At 47.9% G+C, this 23,252-nt stretch overlaps 1 protein-coding gene across 2 annotated transcripts in view; it reads right to left on the reverse strand.

Annotated features, from left to right (window-relative positions):
• LOC144761137 (uncharacterized) overlaps positions 1-23,252 on the reverse strand; it is a 332,465-nt gene that overhangs the window by 35,935 nt on the left and 273,278 nt on the right. The gene's annotated exons all lie outside the window — the stretch shown is intronic.

The raw sequence follows: 23,252 nt of genomic DNA on the forward strand, positions 1-23,252 counted from the left end.
ACCTTGACCAGTTGAGGCTTCATGTTATAAGTGGAAATATCTGGAGAGTCCATCTGCATTGGCATGGTTACTCCCAGGTCTATGTTCCACTGTAAAGTCCATCCCTGTAGGGAAACGAACCACCTGAGCAGTTTGGGATTTTCACCCTTCATCTGTTTTAGCCATAAGAGGGGCTTATGGTCTGTCTGAACTTTGAAGTGAGTGCCAAACAAGTATGGCCTCAGCTTCTTCAAAGCCCAACCCACAGCAATAGCTGACCAACGTTTCTCTCTAGGGGTCAGCCTTCTGCTAATAAAAGCTACTGGCTGGTCCTGACCTTCATCATTCAATTGTGATAGCACAGCCCCTACCCCCCAACTCAGAAGCATCTGTTTGTACAATGAATTCTTTGGAGTATTTAGGACTTTGCAGAATTGGTGCAGTGCACGTGGCCTGCTCAGGTCATCAAATGCCTTTTGACAGCTGATCGGCCACTGAACTTTCTTAGGCATTCTTTTAAAAGTTAAGTCATTCAGGGGTGTCACTATGGAACCGTACCCCTTGACAAATGTCCTATAGTACCCAGTCAGGCCCAAGAAAGCCCTGACCGGAGTCTGGGTGGTTGGAGCAACCCAGTCCATTATGGTCTGGATATTGCTCTGCAATGGTTGAAACGGCCTCCACCTACAAGGTGGCCCAGGTACACAACCTGACTCTGCCCTATCTGGCACTTAGTAGCCTTGATAGTTAGGCCTGCTTTTTGTAGGGCCTCCAAAACATTTTTCAGGTGAATGAGGTGATCTTCCCAGGTGGAACTAAAGACAGCAATATAATCTAGATAAGCTGCACGGTAGTCGTCCATGCCTGTGAAGACTTTATTCACCAACCTTTGAAATGTGGTAGGTGCATTTTTCAGACCAAAGGGTATCACCACAAATTGATAATGCCTACTAGGGGCTGAAAATACTGTTTTTGGCTTTGCGTCATCAGCTAATCTGATCTGTCAGTAGCCAGCTATGAGCTCATCTGCTCGGGGTATTGGATGGGCATCAGTCTTAGTGACTGCATTGAGACCTTTGTAGTCTACACGAAACCTCATCTCTCTCTTAACACCCTGGGTGTGAGGTTTGAATATACTGGCCACCACTCCTCTGTGATGTTCCTCCCCTCGCCCATATCTGTACAACCCTGTCCCCAGCCTTACTCTGTGATGTCACTCTCCTCCCCAGGCCTGTACACCCTTTCCCCTCCTTCCTCTGTGATGTCACTCTCCAAACCTGAATATCCTGTTGCCTCCTTCCTCTGGGGTGTCACTCTCCAAGCCTGCATATCCTATTGCCGCCTTCCTCTGTGATGTCACTCCCCTAGGGCTGCATATCCTGTTGCCTCCTTCCTCTGGGGTGTCACTCTCCAAGCCTGAATATCCTGTTGCCTCCTTCCTCTGGGGTGTCACTCTCCAAGCCTGCATATCCTATTGCCGCCTTCCTCTGTGATGTCACTCCCCTAGGGCTGCATATCCTAGCCCCCTGCTCCCTCTGTGATGTAACTCCCCTCGCCCATATCTGTACATCCTGTCCCCAGCCTTCCTCTGTGATGTCACTCCTTTGTGATGTCACTCCTCCATCCCTAGATATCCAGAGGTGGCCAGTGAAACATCCAGTGATGGACAGTGAGGGATGCAGGCTGCTGAGGGGCGTCAGTGTCGGATGTAGGTGGGTAAGCCCTCTATGTAGGGATGCCCTCCCACTCAGGCCTTTTCTCCTCCACCCTGGGAAGGGCCAGGTAGGGGCTCACCTTTGCCCCCGCTGCCTTGTCTCTTTGGCACCTTCTCAGGGCCCCAGCTTGTGTCCTGGATCTGTCGCGATACGCTGGGGTGTCCCTGATGGGGCTTCCCAGCGTACGCCTGAGTCCTTGGGTTATGAATGATTTGAACGAGAGAGTGCGTGGGCTGGGCCTTTGTTGTCCAGTTTTGAATGGTGTGAACGAGAGTGCATGGGCTGGGCCTTTGTGTCCAGTTTTGAATGAGGTGAATGAGAGTGAATGAAGCTGGGCTATCAACGCCCAGTTGAATGGTGTGCCTGGACAGTAGCGATGGTCAGAACCTTGACGTGGTGCTACTGCTCACTGGTTGTAACACAACTGGTGCTAATCTGACCTTTTGTGTGCATGGAGTGCAGCTGGAGTGCCCTGGGTCTGGATCCGCAGGTCACACTCTTCTATAGGCACCTGGAGGTGGAGCTTCAGATGCACCCTGTAGGACCACCCGTCGCACTGATTGTAACACAAACAATTGCCCAAGGGCGTCTCGGCGCTAAAATATATGCGCTGTGATGAGTAATAGACAGAAGCATATGAGAGTAATTATCATCACTAAAACAATAAAAAGAATAAACAATTCCACGATTGTGCTAAAGCTGTCTATATATATATATTAATCGACCAAAAGACGGTCACCCTCCAAAGGTACTCAAGGGTTCTTTATTCTTTCACCCACACTACCATCAACGCGTTTCACCACAAGGGCTTGTTCACGGTTGGGGAAGTCTGCTCACCATTTCAATGTATACTGCTCTTATGGGGCAACAATTATTTAATTCCATTATTTAGCTCATTTTTGTCCTCTTAACATGTAAACATGATGTGATCGCACAGGTATAGTGCAATGGTTTGAAAGCATTTAACTCTCTCTGTTGTCTCCATATAGAGCCTGAGTGACTCTATAACATGTAGTCTGTTGACCATCGACATGTATGAGTGTACAATGTATGATTCTATTTTCCTTCATTGAACAGTGCATGGGAAGTATATCTCTGCAGTGTGGACAGTGTTTGATCCATGGGATTATTCTCCCCTAAGGGGTTCCTGAACAATTCTATCTTTCTCATTTGAACTTTTTAGGCCTCAGTGGTCATATCTTTTACCCATAATTGCGGTGGATCTTTAAGCGAGGACATGTATTGCTTATTCTAGTTGAAATTGCTCATTTTCTCTCTTCTTGGTCCTTAAAGATGGACAAAAACTTCTTCATCAGCGTGGAGACCCACAGGTTGTTAGTTCTGAATTTTATAATCAGTTTTGATTCCAGTCAGAGGCCCCATTACTTAGATTCGGCCATTTTCTCTAGAGATATTCTGTTTACCTTGTCTTTTGGGGCCTCCTTTTGTCCATCTCTAGGCACATGATTATCGGAGGGGGAAGAGCTAGTCATTTTGACTACTCGATTCAAGACTCAGCTTGAAATCAATGGTACCTTTGCCTTAATCATTGCACCCCCTATCCGTTACCAGTTTGTAATTTTCCCAAATGTTCCAGAGCCTGTTTTTCTTACTCTGCCTCCCCTGTTTATCCAATTTGTATACCCTTAAGATTGAGTTTAACCAATCAGAGTGTCTTGGTGATGATTGTTTTATCATCCTTGCATGTGTGGCGGAGAACACGTGGTTCTTTATCTACTGATGCTTCAGTGGCCACCTCATGTGCCCTTAAAATAAAATGTTCTCAATTCATACATCGTGTGTGTCCTTTTTATCTTTCTACATGAATGTGAGGAGTGGGAGGGGGACGAGGCACTGGGCGGGAATGCTCGGATTAAAATAATCTTCAGATATGACCAACAAAGAGGGTGAAAATGGAGATGAAACAGGAGTGAGGGGAGAGATGGACTGAGACTCTGAAGGACACTCACTCCCATAGACCTATCAAAAGTGTACTTCACAATCTGACACTTTCATAACTGAGACATTTCCAGTTATAAATATTGAGTATCTTTTTTATCTGAAATGGAATAAAAATGTCTGTAATTGGCATTGGCAAAGCTGATAGATCTGGCTTGCTTCAAGGGTAGGTTTATTGTTTTGTGATATATCTAGACACGCGCAGAGAGGAACAGAAATCCTAACCTCGGGGCATGCTGTACTAAGAACAAGATTCAAGCTCACATGTATCAGACCCTGCCCTTAAACTCAAGGTTCACGCCTCTTCCCAAGGATTCCTTGGCTATGCTTCTTTGGCCACTCCCCTTTTGAAGACACCTCACCTTTTTCATCTGACTTCCATTACTGGAGCTGTGCCCAACCCATCAGTAGGGTGGCCAACTTTCTATCTTCAGTTTCAAAATAGCTTTGACTCTGCTGCCATCTGAGAGTGATACGCGTCACTAATCAAAGTACAGGCGGTGATGCGGGCATCCGTTCTATTTGCGTTAGACGAACACGTGATGCGTGGCACTTGGGAGACGTGTGAGGTGCATTACAGAGGCAACAATGAGGAGTCGCGTGGATGGGAGGTGAAACACGGGGGTTCAAAGGTTATTCCGCACGTGCTGACAGCATACTGCGCTCAGGGTGTCAGCATCATTACTGGAAGGTAGAAGGGACACATTTCATGAGGGGGAGGGGCTATAACATTCTGAAAAATGAGCTCACTCCCCTGCCTCCCCATTCCTTGAAGGGTCCCGCCCTCTAACATTCAAAGCTCTGTTAATGTCTCACCGCTCTCAGATACCCCTGCCGCCTCTCCCGAGACACCCGGCCCTTCCGACACTCCTGCTCCTGTAGTGACACTCCCTGCCTCTATCCTGAGACACCCAGGCCTTCCGACACGCCTGCTCCTGTAGTGGCACTCCCTGCCTCTCTCCTGAGACACCCAGCCCTTCCGACACGCCTGCTCCTGTAGTGGCACTCCCTGCCTCTCTCCTGAGACACCCAGCCCTTCTGACACTCCTGTTCCTGTAGTGGCACTCCCTGCCTCTCTCCTGAGACACCCAGCCCTTCCGACACACCTGCTCCTGTAGTGACACTCCCTGCCTCTCTCCTGAGACACCCAGCCCTTCCGACACGCCTGCTCCTGTAGACGCTCCCTGCCTCTCTCCTGAGACACCCAGCCCTTCAGACACGCCTGCTCCTGCAGACGCTCCCTGCCTCTCTCCTGAGACACCCAGCTTCTGACACTCCTGTTCCTGTAGTGGCACTCCCTGCCTCTCTCCTGAGACACCCAGCCCTTCCGACACGCCTGCTCCTGTAGTGACACTCCCTGCCTCTCTCCTGAGACACCCAGGCCTTCCGACACGCCTGCTCCTGTAGTGACACTCCCTGCCTCTCTCCTGAGACACCAAGCCCTTCCGACACGCCTGCTCCTGTAGTGACACTCCCTGCCTCTCTCCTGAGACACCCAGCCCTTCCGACACGCCTGCTCCTGTAGTGACACTCCGTGGCTGTCTCCTGGGCAGAGCTCGCCATGAGGCACGCTGCTCCAGTGCTCCGGTGCTCTCTGCTCTCAGCTCGTCATGAGCCGTGGAACGCTCACACGCGGGGATAATTCCCCTGCTGTGCTGAGCATTCCACGGGAACGGGTGCAGCTGTGACGAGCTGAGATCGTCATGAGCATGGGGGCACTGTGCGCGCCCCCCGCCCCCCAGCACAGCGGGGGGATTACCCCCCGCAGCGAAGGGGCTAAAGACAACGGAGGCTAACATTATGCAATATACTTTTATTGCTGCCCCAACATGCAGCCCTTTAACGAAAACATCCCATCATGAATAAGAACATAGAGCTTCGACGGAGAACCATAAATTCTTTGAAATTACTTCTTCGGCTCTAAATCTATAGAAAATGAATCGATTCTCAGAAAGACGAAGTGTCTGAAAGAAAAGAGAAGAAAAAAATAGGTAATTCCGATGGATACGGATACTTATAAGTAATCACAAGTAAATTAAAAGCTATTCTAAGCTACAGTGTTAAATGTTTAGTATTGAAAACGAAAAAAAAAATACATTAACTTTTACTTGATTAAAGTCTGTTTCTAAATCAAACCAAATTAGTTTATCTTCCACCAGGGTGTTGTGGTATATAAATAAATAATACCGGATCTAGGTTTGACTAGGCATAGCAATAACAGATAGCTCAATAAATAAGAGTCAAGATTCGAGGTAGTAGGAGTTTGCAGGTTTAATACAGCATAAAGGACAGGAACAGGACAACCTGCATAGGAATAGGATGGCAGGGCCCGGCAGCTGCCGGGGCTGGATCTGGGATGAGCGCGCTAGCTTTTAATAACAATACACAAGTATATATAGTAAAACAGTTGCATTACAGTACATATGACAGGCGGAGCAGTGGGTGGAGCAAAGGGTGTGACGCGTAGCAGTCGCGAAAGATAAGGGTGAAAGTAGGTGTAACAGGGCGTATACATAGACATGTGATGCAAACGTAACAGAATATGTCATGAATAGGGCGGAAACATGGAGGGGGCTACCTAAGGAGCCGGGACCTCTAACCTGGTGGTGCGCGCAAACTGGCAATGACGTATTACTAGGAGAAGCTGGGGGCTACGAACTCTGTGCTAGGAGCAGAGACTGAAGTCTGGAGAGTCAAGGCGACATGTACCTAAACAGTATCTAGTATCTGATGTTTAGAGAACATGTTGATATAAACTAGAAGTCAGGAGGGGAAAGGCTAACTTGATTCTAAGACTGGAGCATGCATTATTCTACATGTAGTGCGTGATGAAGAATATTAAATGACCATTAAATACAGTATTTCTCTTACATGGAGACGTAAAGGCTAGACAATGACGGAAACTATTGATGCGATTCAGTAGCTTTAGGAATGCAGAGAAGGAGGGCTGAACTGATAACTAGAATCATAACATACTCTTGGCAGAGGCAGAGCCAGGCTGAACCGGGCACTGCGAGGCAGGAAGCAAGTGAAGGGTCAGGGATACAGGTGGGGGCTCCTCAGCGAGGGCTCAGGAGACAGGAGCTGAATCTGGTGTCCAGGCCCTTTTGAGGCCTAGAAACGGGGACTTTACAATGGAATAACGTGCACACTGAGAAACGTGGCAACGTAACTTTACATAGGCCTGGTATCCGTAGTTTTCACGAGAACTGGAAACTGGCATACTAGAGATGGACACAGCTATAATTGCGTCTTTAATCGAACATGGGGATACATATGCATATTAATCATGCACACATAACATATGATGGAGGACGCGTAGGGACACAGAACATGGCAAAATTTACTTTTCCACATTCCCTCCTTGTCACTACGTTTCCATCAGGAAACATCAATATTCATGATACCATCTATCATTTCATACAGCATCAATTGTTCGTCTCGAATTTTCTTGGAACGGGATTTAGAACGGGACTTGGGACTAGGAATACAAGAGGTAGCACAAATGCCGCAAATCGCAGGGCCACATTGTATACAGAGGCAGCAACTGAATATGATCGCTACTGCAATACCTAGAAAGGACAATACTTTCCATCCCCAAGCGGAAATTATATTCCAGAACCAACCGGACCATGTCCAGGTGCCTGGATCTTGGTGTAACAGATGGGCAATTTTATGGAGTCTGGTTATGGCTGAATAAACAGACGGCGCGTTATTTGGAATGAAAATGCAGCAACTAGATCCGATGACTCTACAGGCCCCGCCCCTATCGGCCAATATGACGTCAAGGACGAGACGATTTTGGAGCACGACAAATCTCATAGCAGATTGCTCTTCGGTTAAGTTACCTAGAGCAGAGGCAGTCTCATTTACTACAGCTTCAAGGGTTCTGGTTAACCTACGAATTAGCTTGCTATTCTGGATAGGGCCTATAAAGAAAAAGAAACCTCTATTGAAATCTGTATACTGTTCTAGAGCAGTTTCAGTATAATCGACAATCGGGGACTCGATCTCCCTTCTATGTCTAATGTGTACTAGATGTGTGTTTCTATGATAATCAGATGGGGCTAGGAAAACAGGTGGCAGTAGGAAGGCAATGTAACAGGTTCCCTCCCAATCGAGGGGCAGACGAACATATGCAGTCTGACCACAAATAAAATAAGAATGACGTGAAGCTTTAAAAATAGATTTCCTACTGTCACTATACTTGACAATAGTAGTACAATCACTATGTCCTACAAGTACGGAACCATTATTTCGGACACATAATTCGCCTTTGACTGGTAATACTGAAATAGCAGGTAAGTTCGGAGTAGAATCAGACTGAACATTCAGGACCATGAAATTCGAAGAATAATTACCTAAATTGTAAACTTCATTCTCTAGATCTAACCCTGTTCTGTGGGGAAGACCTTGCTTGTCTGGAAAACATGTACTGTTAAGAAAAGACATATCTGTTGAGGATGACGTTAACGTGGACCACGCTCCACACGAACCATTATGTGAAAATGGATAAGGAAAGAGTGGCAGAACTCCCTTCGGTGTCTGGAAAGGGGGGAGTCGACCACACACCCAACAATTAGTGGCATTGCTGGTCTGGTGTGAATAATGTAACATGCGGATAAAAGAATTGTTACGCATAGCGAGGCGGTAAGAGAGTTCATGAGGAGGCAGATCACTAAACGTGTGCTCTACTGTAACATTAGAAGACTTATTTACATGAGAAACTGGAAAATACAAGTAAAATGCATAACTGGTGCAGGAAATCATAATGCTGAGAAATAAAACGAAACTTAGAAAAATGATACATCGGATTGAGTTTTGACTAACTCTCTCACTATGGGGGTCTATTTTATACATGTCAGAAACCGGTCTAACCGTTTCACCTAGGGGAGGACTTAGACAATCAAACTGGCTGACTTATTTTACTAGACCTTAACTTTTTCTTATACTCCTGTTGCGGAGTTTTCTCTAACAGGGAGGGTGCAATATCATTGTCTTTTGCGGGACAGTCCTTAAGAATAGTACTTTGGCAGTCCTTTAAATCCTCGGAAATGTTCTTTGAAACTGGTTTCAATCCATAAAACTTTTTGATATGCGAAAGATGCACCCAGCCTTTACGTCCCTCCAACTTCACGGCTGTACGGGTGGCCAGGAGGACCTGTCGGGGCTCCTTCCAGCGAGGCTCCAGCGGACTTGAACGATCGAAATTTCGCACTAGGACCATGGATCCGGGAACGATTTCATGCGGTGCCACCTCGGTATTGTCTGGAAAGGCGGCGGCAACCTGTGAACGACAAGAGTTGAGGGCAGACATCAAGGAAACTAGGTCATCTGTCAGCATATTACTTGAAACATCTGTAATACTTCGGGGTCTAGGAGTACCCCACATGTTAGGGGGGCGGCCGAAAACGACCTCATACGGGGACAGACCTGATCTGGAATGTGCGACCATGCGCATATAGAACAGGGCAACTGGCAGAGCTACTAGCCAGTCTACACCTTTCTCTTTACATACTTTGGCGATGCGAATTTTCAGGGTCTGATTATGTCTCTCTACGAGACCGGCTGCTTCAGGATGGCGTACACAATGGAACTTCCACTGGTACCCTAACAAAAGGGAAACATGTTTCATCAACTCAGATGAGAATGGCTGGCCGTTGTCAGAATATACGACTCTAGGGAGTCCATAACGGGGGAAGAACTCACGAACCAACTGCTTGGCAGTAGTCGTGGCTGTGTAATCTGGGACTGGATATGCCTCTGTCCACCTGGACAAAGCGCATACAACTACGAGGACATACTTGAAACCTCGACATCGCTCCATCTGAATGTAATCCATCTGGAGGACTTCAAAAGGGTGGTCAGGAGGTTGGAATCCACCTTGTTCCACCGGGACACTTTTACCTGGATTAAACTGACAACATATCATACAGGTACGGACTTTCTGCTTGGCTGCAGCTCGTAAATGCTTGTTGAACCAAATGTTCTGGATACTGTCTAACATTGCTTTTTCTCCTAAATGTGCTGGACTATGTGCGGTATTGATAATGACTTGAACCATGGAGTCGGGGAGAAACCATGTGGTTTTACCCTTCGTTACCCATTCCTGATCTGTCTGGACCCCTCCTTGTTCGGACCATTTCTTGATTTCATCGGGAGTAGCATGTAACTGGATATCTATGACATCTTGTGTAGGGTTTTTAACTGTCATACATGTAGTCGGATCTGGAGTAAGTGTCTGTGTTAGCTTAACTGAAATGTCTGGAGCCTGTGCTGTAAGCTTGGCTGTGCGATCTGCTAGATCATTACCTTGGGAAATAGTGTCAGTAACTTTCGTATGTGCTTTGCATTTCATGATAGCAATGGATGTCGGTAAGTGTATGGCATCTAACAGAGCTTGAATAAGGAGACCATGCTGAATCTTGGTTCCATGAGAAGTCATGAAACCTCTCTCCTGCCAGAGCACTCCGAAGTCATGTACAACTCCAAATGCGTAACGTGAATCTGTGTAAACATTAACTTTCAGGTTCTTGGCGTGAATGCAGGCTTGTGTCAGAGCAACTAGCTCTGCTGCTTGAGCAGACAGGGTGTCAATACGGTGTGTTTCAATAACTTCAGTGTCAGTAGTCACTGCATACGCGGCTACTAGTTTTCCTGTACTTGTTCTTATACATGAACCATCCACATAAAGTGTCAGGTCTGGATCTGGTAATGGAATATCTGTCAGATCTTGTCTTGGCTTAGTCATAATGTTAACTACTTCCACACAGTCATGTGTGGCAGGATTTGGATTAGCTGATGGTAACAGTGTAGCAGGATTTAGAACGTTGCAGCGTCTGATTTCTATGTGTGGCTGGAACAGTGTCAATTCATAACCTGTTAAACGTGCAATTGTCAAGTGCTGAGTTTGTGTTCGGTTTAAAAGAACTTCCACGGAGTGTGGAACTTGTACTGTCAAGGAATGTCCTAATACTATGGAATCACTTTGTCTGATAGCTAGTGCTGTGGCTGCAACTGACTTGAGGCACGCAGGCAGAGCCTGGGCTACAGGATCTAATGTGCTCGAAAAATAAGCACAAGGCTTGTATTGTCCTACTTGATCTTGTGTGAGAACAGATAATGCTGTACCTTCGTGTTCAGTGACGAAAAGTATAAAAGGCTTACTGTAGTTCGGTGTTGCTAGAACTGGAGCTTGACATAGGGCTTTCTTTAATTCATTAAAACTAAGTGTATGTTCAGATGTCCAAGGGAGAACAGTCGATACGGCTGCCTCCTGTGTCGTTAACTGTATCAGTGGTTTAGCTAGAAATGCATACTGAGGAATCCATTGTCTGCAATAAGAAGTAAGGCCGATAAAAGCACGTACCTCCTTCTGGGTCTTTGGCTGAGGAAGACTCGCTATTAACTGGATACGATCTGGTGTCAACTGCCTACCCCTCTTGGACAGTAAGTGGCCTAAATAGATCACTTGCTGGACACAGAATTGAAGCTTCGAAGGGGACACCTTGTGTCCCATTTCGGCTAGGAAATACAATACTGTAAGTGAGGCTCGCTCGCAAGCACGTTCAGAACGGGCTGTGATCAGTAGATCATCGACATACTGGAGCAGGGCAGTGTCAGTTGGCATGTGAATATTGTCTAGTTGTCTCTTAACCCTTTAGGTGCTGCCGTCGGCCAACGGTCGTCACGGGCACTACCTCCCCAGTGCTGCGTGCGACCGCTGGACGTCCAGTTCAGCACTGGATAATGGACAGCGCAGCACTGGGGAGGTATGTTTACAAGCTCCCAAGGTGTTATGTGCTTGACTATAAATACTAGGACTTTCTGTGAAACCTTGAGGAGCGCGTGTAAACATATAGCTCCTTCCATTTAAACAAAATCCGAAAAGAAACTGGCTGTCTGGATGAATGGGGACACTAAAAAATGCGTTCTTGAGGTCTATGACAGTGAAAAATGTGGCTTCGGAATCAATGGCTGTCAATAGGGAAGAGATATCTGGGACAACTGGGTACTGGGGAATAATGCATTTATTAAGTTCTCGAAGATCAATCACTAATCGATATACTGGAGGTGCGTTTGGATCAGTACGTTTCATGACAGGAATGATCGGAGAATTACATACATTGGAGTCAGTTTCTACCACTACTCCTTGAGCGATGAGCTCGTCAATAATTTTGGATAAGGCTGCTACAGCCTCAGGTGGCAATCTGTACTGTCTGATTCGTGGCAGGACTACACCTGGTTTGAGAGTCACACGATGGGGTGTGATTTGCATAAAGCCAACATCAGTTGGACCTTGCGCCCATAGATGCTGCGGAACATTAGACAATCTTGGATCAAAATCTCGTAATACATAGTGACCCTTGAAGTCACGTAGGAACAATCGTATTCCCTCTGGGGAACAGCATATGACTGCACCTAACTCTTTCAGTGTTTTAATGCCTAACAAATTCTCTGGACATGACTTCGTAAGTAACAGATCAGTAGTGCGGGACAATGGACCTACTTCTAGAGTAACTGGCTTTGAAATTTCATTTACGATAGGTTTTCCTGAAAATCCAAGGGAAACATTTCTTGAGCCTGAGAGCGGAGCCCCTGGAACTTCGGCGTGGCTGATGGTGGTCCTACTTGCCCCTGTATCAATCAGAAACTTTCTGTCTTTCCCTAGTACTTGACTGTGAACATAGGGACCCTCTTGATCTACAGGTATCTCGATGAGAGGCAAGCCTACCTCCCTCTCTAGGCTGTTTCATGAATATGGCTGATACTCTGGATACTCTGACTGAGCATACTGGTACATCTGCTGTGTAACATGCTGTGTTGCAGCGATGGGCTGCGGTACAGTAACTGTCTGTGGTGCATTCTGTGGCTGAGAAGTCTGCGAAACTTGCTCTTGTCTAGGCGGACGTGGTCTTTCTTTAGTCTTACCGGTAGCTATGTTGTGTTTCAGAACTGCACACTCGTTTATAAAATGACCTGGCTGTTTACAATAATTGCAGGTCCCTTTAACGGGAGCTGCAGGATGACTGGCTTGATTCGGACCCCTCTTCTGACTGTCTTGAGGAACAGATTGTGCAACTAGTACTTTCATTTTCGTGTCTTTCATATGCTTTCTCTCGTGTTCTTGCTCTTCGCTGATTCTATTCTGGTGATATTGAAGCATCTGTAACATCTGGGACGGGGTATTAGCTTGCCAGGTACTTTCGACTTTCAAAACTCGGTTTTTAATTGGTGGACTTGAATTCTCGACTAGTTTAGTAACAAAAAGATGAGGGTATGACTCGCTACTTGTCTTGAGGCCACTGTTTATAATAAAACATTTCTCAAATCTAGAGTAAAAATCACTAGTGTCTTCGTCTTGTTTCTGTTTACATGCTGAGATTGCATCCCAGTCTTCCTTTTTAGTGGTTAATAATCTGGGCAAAACTTGTATTAACAATTCTGGTAATTCTTTACATTTATCTCCAAGACCGGTACCTGGTACTCGTGCCTTGTCTTCAGCTTCTAGAACTGCCCAATCGATCTTTTTCTCTCCCACCTCCCATTCCTTTTCCTTGAGTTTCTCATATACCCCTGCGGGCAACAGGACTTTTAACATTTTAATGATATCTGGATACGTGTATTCTCCCATACGGAGCATGTCTTTTAATTTTTGGTGGAACCCTGCTGGATCTTTATCATGACAGGGAATTAACTTTTTCATCTCTAAGAGTTCCATCTTTGTAATCGGAGTGTAAACAAACACTTGTTGCATTTCACCATCTGTTGTCCTAACTGGGTGTACTTCTCGTAACGGATTCTGTCTGTCTATGTAAAAGGGTTTACTTTCTGGGGGTGAGACATGAACAAAATGCGGGTTCAGAAACATACTATATTTGTGGCGCTGTTCTAGAATGACACTAATTAAATCGGTACCTAAACCTTTCCATTTATACTGGAGTAACTCGTTCAGGACATCGTGTAACGGACCTGGATCAGAATGTTGACCCTCATACAAAGTAATGAGGTGTTGAATCATATACATACCCGCCAGTCGTTGCTCGGCTGGGGGCAATTTCAGAAACATTTGTGCCACTATTTCGTCTGGAAAAGTGGTAGAATCAGTAATCCATCGGACTGCTGATCGGGCTAGTTCTTGTTCATGCATAGTACTTAATTCACTGTAACCGATTCGTGATTTCAGAATGTGATCGGTAGCTTGAAATACTTGTTCCAGAGAACCTTGTTCTGGTGCTGGATGATGAAAAATTTTCTTGTGTTCTAGGCGTAAATGGCGGTCTGGAAATCTAGATTTTCCTACATACGCAATTCTGGCGGGATTCTCGTCCTCTACCTCTTCTGTAGAAGAGTCATTTCCTTTTTCGCTTACTTGTGCTGCTTTACGTTGTTCGTGTAACTTTATTATTTCTTTACGAATTTTCTTGTACATACTCTCTATACTACTGATGGTCTTATGCTTACCCTCGGCTATATTATCACTCCACCTTGTCAGGACTTTCATTTCGGCTTGATCTTTGGTCGGATAATCTTGTTCTCTTATTAGACAATTAATCAGAAACTTTAATAGCATGAGCTGGACTTCAACTTTTCTTTGGCACATGACGTCACTAATACTTTCTGGATCATTCCCTGTACGGATGAAACGATATATTCTGTCTAGATCTCCTTTCATATCTGGTAGGGTGACTAGATACTCGGTCACCTTTCTCACGCGTAATGAATATAGAACCATATTATCCTCGCCTGGGACTGGATCATAGCCACATTCGTTAAGGGCTTTTCTTATTTCTGCAACAGACTGATACCTGGGCGTACGCTGTGACGCTTGTGCATGTAATTCGGCTAACGTTAAACGCTTGTGTGGCGGCGGGGTTCCTGGAGGACCTCCCCCTGCGGCCCCTAAACTGGAATCATCGACTGATGCTCTTCGTACTAGCGCGGCGGGAAATTGAAATGCGGGCTGAACTTGTATGGCGGGCTGAACCTGGGGGACCGTAGCAGGTACTGCAAAGGGTGCCCCGGTGTCTGGAGGAGCAGGAAGTGCCTGATTTACAGGGACTGGCGGAGCGGGATTTGCATATTCCGGGAATGTGTCGTCCAAATAGGACGAGATGAAAATATCAGCTGCGGTCGGTTTGTGACGTAGCTTGGTCGGAACTAAGGGTGGCGGAAAATTACTGGATGCCTCCGGGGTCGCTTTTGGCAAGCCCTCGGCAAGAAGAGGATACATACCCTTAATGAGGGCGTTCCTCTGTCTGTCTGACTGTTCGGTTTTAACTCGTTCACCTATCTCGATTAATTCCCTTTCTTGGGCTCGTTCTAAGGATTCTCGACTTAATTCAGACTTTCTGATTTCTTTTTCGGTTCTTTTATGAGATTCTTTGCGCCATAACTCAATGGCATCTTTCTGTGACTGTCTGGCTTTCTTTTTCCATAATGCCTCTTCTACTCTCATGATGCACTCGGCATCCCATGTACCTGATACGGGCCATCTATACTTTTCCTCTAACTGTTTGGTATACTCTACCCATAAATCTAGATACAATATGGCGCTTATGCCATGTTTCTGATACATAAAGTGACCTGGACTGTCCCTAGGCGGGACAGGAACTGCTGCTTCTAGCAGACCTTTTCTAGGTTTTAACTGACGTAATTTCGAAAATAAGGGCATGACTGAACTGTAACTGAGACACAATACGTAATTACACAATAACCACGATAATTACTTCACACTCATACCACGACATTAAAGTACATGAAGAACATTTAAAATAACAGTTCGAACAGAATACTACCTGGAATACGGAAAACAGAATACATGAATTTTCTCGAGAACAGAACTGACTAGAACAGAAACTAGATGCACTGCTGAAACAGTACGAAACTCACCGGTCTCATAAAGAGACACGTCAGGACCCGCATCCACCGAAGTGGACACTTCGTTTTGTGGGTCTGTGTACCACCAACCCACGGACCAGAGTCAATTAGATTGACCCTGTCTAGATACCACCCCAGCAATGGTACTCACCGGGCAGCAAGAACGGAAGGCCTCGGACTGGACTGGACTGCTTCGACGCCGGACGGACGAACTTCGGACTTCTGTTACGGGTGGGCCTCCGGATACCTCGGACCTTGGACTCTCGGCTTGGGCTCTGGTCGGGACTCGCCGCGTTCCTCCACCGCCTCGTCTGGATGCTGGACCGCCACCTCCGTCTCCTCCGTGGGCCTGAGGGATACTTGAAGCAGAAATATCTGCACGTGCACGGTATGGTTCCGTCACGGCTGCAGAGGGTCAGGGGGCACGCGTGGCTTCACCGGCGCGTGGGGAAAGGGCAAGTCCCTGTTCGGGCGCCATTATGTGGTATATAAATAAATAATACCGGATCTAGGTTTGACTAGGCATAGCAATAACAGATAGCTCAATAAATAAGAGTCAAGATTCGAGGTAGTAGGAGTTTGCAGGTTTAATACAGCATAAAGGACAGGAACAGGACAACCTGCATAGGAATAGGATGGCAGGGCCCGGCAGCTGCCGGGGCTGGATCTGGGATGAGCGCGCTAGCTTTTAATAACAATACACAAGTATATATAGTAAAACAGTTGCATTACAGTACATATGACAGGCGGAGCAGTGGGTGGAGCAAAGGGTGTGACGCGTAGCAGTCGCGAAAGATAAGGGTGAAAGTAGGTGTAACAGGGCGTATACATAGACATGTGATGCAAACGTAACAGAATATGTCATGAATAGGGCGGAAACATGGAGGGGGCTACCTAAGGAGCCGGGACCTCTAACCTGGTGATGCGCGCAAACTGGCAATGACGTATTACTAGGAGAAGCTGGGGGCTACGAACTCTGTGCTAGGAGCAGAGACTGAAGTCTGGAGAGTCAAGGCGACATGTACCTAAACAGTATCTAGTATCTGATGTTTAGAGAACATGTTGATATAAACTAGAAGTCAGGAGGGGAAAGGCTAACTTGATTCTAAGACTGGAGCATGCATTATTCTACATGTAGTGCATGATGAAGAATATTAAATGACCATTAAATACAGTATTTCTCTTACATGGAGACGTAAAGGCTAGACAATGACGGAAACTATTGATGCGATTCAGTAGCTTTAGGAATGCAGAGAAGGAGGGCTGAACTGATAACTAGAATCATAACATACTCTTGGCAGACTCAGAGGCAGAGCCAGGCTGAACCGGGCACTGCGAGGCAGGAAGCAAGTGAAGGGTCAGGGATACAGGTGGGGGCTCCTCAGCGAGGGCTCAGGAGACAGGAGCTGAATCTGGTGTCCAGGCCCTTTTGAGGCCTAGAAACGGGGACTTTACAATGGAATAACGTGCACACTGAGAAACGTGGCAACGTAACTTTACATAGGCCTGGTATTCGTAGTTTTCACGAGAACTGGAAACTGGCATACTAGAGATGGACACAGCTATAATTGCGTCTTTAATCGAACATGGGGATACATATGCATATTAATCATGCACACATAACATATGATGGAGGACGCGTAGGGACACAGAACATGGCAAAATTTACTTTTCCACAGTGTGGTGGGTGGGATAATGTTAGTTTCCGTTGTCTTTAATGAAAGCAAGATTCTCTCTGTATTATAAATGGAGAATCGTCATTTCCGGGCCCCACGGCTCTTAGCTGCATGGGACGTGGCTGACCTAGAGGGGAAGAGCAGGGAGAGTGGCCACAGAAGCAGGAGTGTGAGAAGGGCTGGGAGCGTCCGGAGAGAGGCAGGGGCTGTCACTAGAGGGTCAGTGAGGGTCACTCGAGGGACAGGGAGTGTCATTACACGAGCAGGACTGTTAGAAGGACTGCGGGTGTTAGGAAAGAGGCAGGGAGTGTCACTAGAGAGTCAAGGAGGGTCACTAGAAGTGCAGAGAGTTTCTCTAGAGGGCAAGGGAGAGTTAGACACTGTCACCACAGAAGCAAGAGTGTCCGAAGGGCTGGGAGTGTCAGGGGAGAGGCTGGGAGTATCACTAATGTAGCAGGAGTGTCAGAAGGACACCCCCTAGTGAAACTCCCTGACTCTCGAGTGACACTCACAGCCATTCTGACACTCCTGCTCCTGGAGTGACACTCCTGCTCCAGTAGCGACACTCCCTGCCCCTCTCCTGAGACTCACAGCACTTCTGACACTCCCTACCTCTCTCCTGACACTCCCTGCCCTTCTGACACTCCTGCAGTGACACTCCATGTTTAACTCCTGACACTCCCAGCTTCTAACACCCCTGCCCCTGTAGTGACACTCCCTGCCTCTCTCCTGACACAACCAGCCCTTCTGACACTCCTGCACCTGTAGTAACAGTCCCTGCCACTCTCCTGACACTCCCTGCCTCTCTTCTGACAGTCCCAGCCCTTCTGACACTCCTGTTCTAGTAGTGACACTCCTTGCCCCTCTACTGACACTCCCTGACTCTCCACTGACACTCCCTGTCAACTCCTTCCTCTGTGATGTCCCTCTTCCGGGACTGCATATCCTGTCCCCATTCTTGCTCTGTGATATTACTCTCCCAGGCCTACATATCCTATGTCCCCCTTCCTCTCTGATGTCACTCCCCAAGCCTGCATGTCCTGTCCCCTCCTTCCTCTGTGATGTCACTCCCCCCAAACCTGTATATCCTACCCCACTTCCTCTGTGATGTCCCTCCCCCAGGCCTGCATATCCTGTGCCCCTTCCTCTGTGATGTCACTTTCCCAGGCCTGTATATCCTACCCCACTTCCTCTCTGATGTCACTCTCTTAAGCTTGAACTTCCTGGCTGCTACTCTTCTGTGATGTCACTCCCCTCGCCCATATATGTGCATCCTGCCACCTTCTTCCTCTGTGATGTCACTCCCCTAGGACTGTACATCCTGTCCCCGCCTTCCTCTGTGATGTCAGTGCCTCAGGCCTGCATATCCTGCACCCCCTCCTCTGTGATGTCACTCCCCTAAGCTTGAACATCCTGGCCGCTCCTCTGTGATGTCACTCCCCTCGTCCATATAAGTACTTCCTGTCCCCTGCCTTCCTCTGTGATGTCACTCCCCTAAGCTTGAACATCCTGGCCTATCCTCTGTGATGTCACTCCCCTCGCCCATATAAGTACTTCCTGTCCCCTACCATCCTTTGTGATGTCACTCCCCTAAGCTTCAACATCCTGGCCTATCCTCCTCTGTGATGTCACTCCCCTTGCCCATATATGTACTTCCTGTCCCCTGCCTTCCTTTGTGATGTCACTCCCCTAAGCTTGAACATCCTGGCCGCTCCTCTGTGATGTCACTCCCCTTGCCCATATATGTACTTTCTGTCCCCTGCCTCCTCTGTGATGTCACTCCCTTAAGCTTGAACATCCTGGCCGCTCCTCTGTGATGTCACTCTCCTCGCCCATATATGTACTTCCTGTCCCCTGCCTTCCTCTGTGATGTCACTCCTCCTTGCCTATATATCCAGAGAGGGCCAGTGAGACATCCAGTGATGGTCAGTGATGGACGCGGATTGCAGAGGAGCGCTGGTGCGGAATGTGAGATTAATACCTCCCGTTACGGCCACTTCTCCTCCGCCCTGGGAAGGCCCTGCGTGAGGGCTGACCTTGGCCCCCCGCTGACTAGTCTTTCTTTGGGCCCTTCCCCGGGCCGCAGCCGGGTCCGTCAGCTGACCAGCTGCGATATGTTGGGGGGTCCCGGAGGGGGCTTCCCAGCATACGCTTGAGTCCTTGGGTTATGAATGATTTGAACGAGAGAGTGCCTGGGCTGGGCCTTTGTTGTCCAGTTTGAATGGTGTGAACGAGAGTGCATGGGCTGGGCCTTTGTGTCCAATTTTGAATGAGGTGAATGAGAGTGAATGAAGCTGGGACATCGCCGCCCAGTTGAATGGTGTGCCTGGACAGTAGCGATGGTCAGAACCTTGACGTGGTGCTACTGCTCACTGGTTGTAACACAACTGGTGCTAATCTGACCTTTTGTGTGCGTGGAGTGTAGGTGGAGTGTCCTGAGGGGGGAGCCGTAGGTCACACTGTTCCGTAGACACCTGGAGGCGGAGCTTCAGATGACCCAGAGGGACACCACCCGTCGCACTGGTTGTAACACAACTGGTGCTAATCTGGCCTTTTGTGTGCATGGAGTGCAGGTGGAGTGTCCTGAGTGGGGATCCATAGGTCACACTCTTCTATAGGCACCCGGAGATAAGATATTGTCGTGGGGTCAGAGGACAGGATAACTCAAATATTAGACCAGATGGTGAAGTAGAAGGGGTGGGATGTCAGACAATAGGGAGCATCAGGGGAGAGAGCCCTGGGGTGTCAGGCATGTAGGACTGGAGTCTCATGAGACAGTGTCAGGGAGAGTAAGGGAGTAATAGGTACCCCTAGAGGGTCAGGGAGTGCCACTAGAGGGTCAGAGAGTGCCACTAGAGGGTCAGGGAGTGCCACTAGAGGGTCAGGGAGTGTCACTAGAGGGTCAGGGAGTGCCACTAGAGGGTCAGTGAGTGCCACTAGAGGGTCAGGGAGTGCCACTAGAGGGTCAGGGAGTGCCACTAGAGGGTCAGGGAGTGCCACTAGAGGGTCAGGGAGTGTCACTAGAGGGTCAGGGAGTGCCACTAGAGGGTCAGTGAGTGCCACTAGAGGGTCAGGGAGTGCCACTAGAGGGTCAGGGAGTGCCACTAGAGGGTGATGGAGTGTCACTAGAGGGTCAGGAGTGTCACTAGAGGGTCAGGGTGTGTCACTAGAGGGTCAGGGAGTGTCACTAGAGGGTCAGGGAGTGCCACTAGAGGGTCAGGGAGTGCCACTAGAGGGTCAGGGAGTGTCACTAGAGGGTCACGGAGTGTCACTAGAGGGTCAGGGAGTGCCACTAGAGGGTCAGGAGTGTCACTTGAGGGTCAGGGTGTGTCACTAGAGGGTCAGGGAGTGCCACTAGAGGGTCAGGGAGTGTCACTAGAGGGTCAGGGAGTGTCACTAGAGGGTCAGTGAGTGCCACTAGAGGGTCAGGGAGTGCCACTAGAGGGTCAGGGTGTGTCACTAGAGGGTCAGGGAGTGACACTAGAGGGTCAGGGAGTGCCACTAGAGGGTCAGGGAGTGTCACTAGAGGGTCAGGGAGTGTCACTAGAGGGTCAGGGTGTTCCACTAGAGGGTGAGGGAGTGTCACTAGAGGGTCAGGGAGTGTCACTAGAGGGTCAGGGAGTGTCACTAGAGGGTCAGGGTGTTCCACTAGAGGGTGAGGGAGTGTCACTAGAGGGTCAGGGAGTGCCACTAGAGGGTGAGGGTGTTCCACTAGAGGGTCAGGGAGTGCCACTAGAGGGTGAGGGAGCGTCACTAGAGGGTCAGGGAGCGTCACTAGAGGGTCAGGGTGTTCCACTAGAGGGTGATGGATCACTAGAGATGGGGTGTGCCACTAGAGGGTCAGGGAGTGTCACTAGAGGGTGAGGGAGTGCCACTAGAGGGTCAGGGAGTGCCACTAGAGGGTCAGCGAGTGTCACTAGAGGGTCAGGGAGTGCCACTAGAGGGTCAGGGAGTGTCACTAGAGGGTCAGGGAGTGCCACTAGAGGGTCAGGGAGTGCCACTAGAGGGTCAGGGAGTGTCACTAGAGGATCAGGGAGTGCCACTAGAGGGTCAGGGAGTGTCACTAGAGGGTCAGGGTGTTCCACTAGAGGGTGAGGGATCACTAGAGATGGGGTGTGTCACTAGAGGGACATGAGGTGTCACTACAGGAGTGTCAGAAGGGGCAGGGAGTGTCACTAGGGAGGCAGGAGTATCAGAAGTGCTGCCAGTGTCAGGAGCGAGGCAGGGGCTGTCACTACAGGAGAAGAATTATCAGAAAGGCTGGTGTGTCAGGAGAGAGGGGAAATGTTACTAGAGAGTCAGGGAGAGTCAGAAGGGCTGGGTATGCCAGGAGAGAAGCAGGGGGTATCTCAACAGGAGCAGGGATGTCAGAAGGGCTGGTAGTGTCAGGAGAGGGAGGGACACATTACAGGATGAATAGAGTCAGAAGGGAGAAGCTGGAAGTCTCACTAGAGAGTCAGGGAGTGCCACTAGATGGGCAGAGAGTGTCACTACAAGGGCAGGGGTGTTAGAAGCTGGGAGTGTCAGGAGAGAGCCAGGGAGTGTCACTACAGGGGCAGGGGTGTTAGAAGTTGGGAGTGTCAGGAGTTAAACATGGAGTGTCACTGCAGGAGTGTCACTACAGGGGCAGGGGTGTTAGAAGCTGCAGTTAATAGGTGTATTTTCGTATTGGGTATCTTTTTATGATCTCCATTGAAAGTCAATAGGGAAAACGCGCCTGTGTTTAGACACGGCACGTGTCTCCCGTGGGCCTCCTACTTCCTAACCTTTGGTTGTCTAGTGTAGCCCCAGCGATTCCACAGACCCCAGGCCTGCTTACTAACTCTCACGTGGTACTTATACCACTTTCTTAGTATATGGTTTGTGAGGCCCCTAGGGCATAACGTATACTGTGCAACTTATCGTATATTAACTGTGTGACTTGTATTGTATTTTGACCTCTGACTTCATAACGAGTGCAGGGGGGTTGTGTTTAGATTAAATACATATATATTTGATATATACCTTGCGTGGTGTCCTTTCATTTGGTATTCAAGGGATTATATATGGTAAAACAACTTGCTTAACTCGCCTACTGAAGTCTTAGCCTGAAGACTGCTGGTTCATGCTATCACTAGGATAGCTTTCTATAAGGTTGACTTTACAACCACCATCAGTAAGGGTCGATTAGACTGGTGCAAGGTGCCCTCTAGAACTAGTGGACATCATATGCCAGGCTAACTTCTCACAATCATCAACATAGAAAAATCTATAATGACCCCAACTCAAAACCTGGAATCCTTGGGGTTCCAGGTAAAAACAAGTACAAGCCAATTACAACTTCCAGCCCAGAAACTAACCAAAATAAAGAAAGAGGTTTCTTATGTTATGTCCAAAGACTTAGTCAGTTTACGCATGTTAGAAATGGGATCCCTGGCTGGCCAGGGCTTGCGCCAAAGTCAGTCAGAGACCACCACTCCTAAGTCAGGGCAAGGGAGTTACACACCAAGATAACCCCTGCTCACTCTCTAGGTAACGTGGCGCGAGCAGCAAGGCTAAACTTGGAGGCGATGTGAGTTAAGTATTTGCGCACGCAACCCAGCAACAACCCCCAAGACCCACCACGAAGGAAACTCCACACAAGGTTATATAAAAATAGCCTTTGTATTACACCAAAACACATTAGATAAAAACACACACTTTACAATGTGCCAACAGGCACGGGCAGAATTTACAGGGGATATGTACAAGACAGGGCCACCATCAGGAATCAGCACTTTTAGAAGTAACACTTTTAAAAATTAGCACTTAGAACATAGGATGTAAAATCACTGTAGCACACAACCAGTAACTACTGGTAACCAGGACCTCACTAGCACCACCTGCACTAGGAGAAAAACAACCACCTAAGTATCACAATACCTGTAGGGGTGTAAGCACATAACACATGATGCATAAACATACATTCAGCGGTGTAAGGAAGGAAAACACATGATGCATCAACAATACATTCAGAGGTGTAAGAACAAGGCACATGACGCATAAAAACACATTCAGAGGTGCA

The sequence above is a fragment of the Lissotriton helveticus genome, chromosome 5_2 (assembly GCF_964261635.1).
Source record: "Lissotriton helveticus chromosome 5_2, aLisHel1.1, whole genome shotgun sequence".
In the NCBI taxonomy this organism is placed as follows: Eukaryota; Metazoa; Chordata; class Amphibia; order Caudata; family Salamandridae; genus Lissotriton; species Lissotriton helveticus.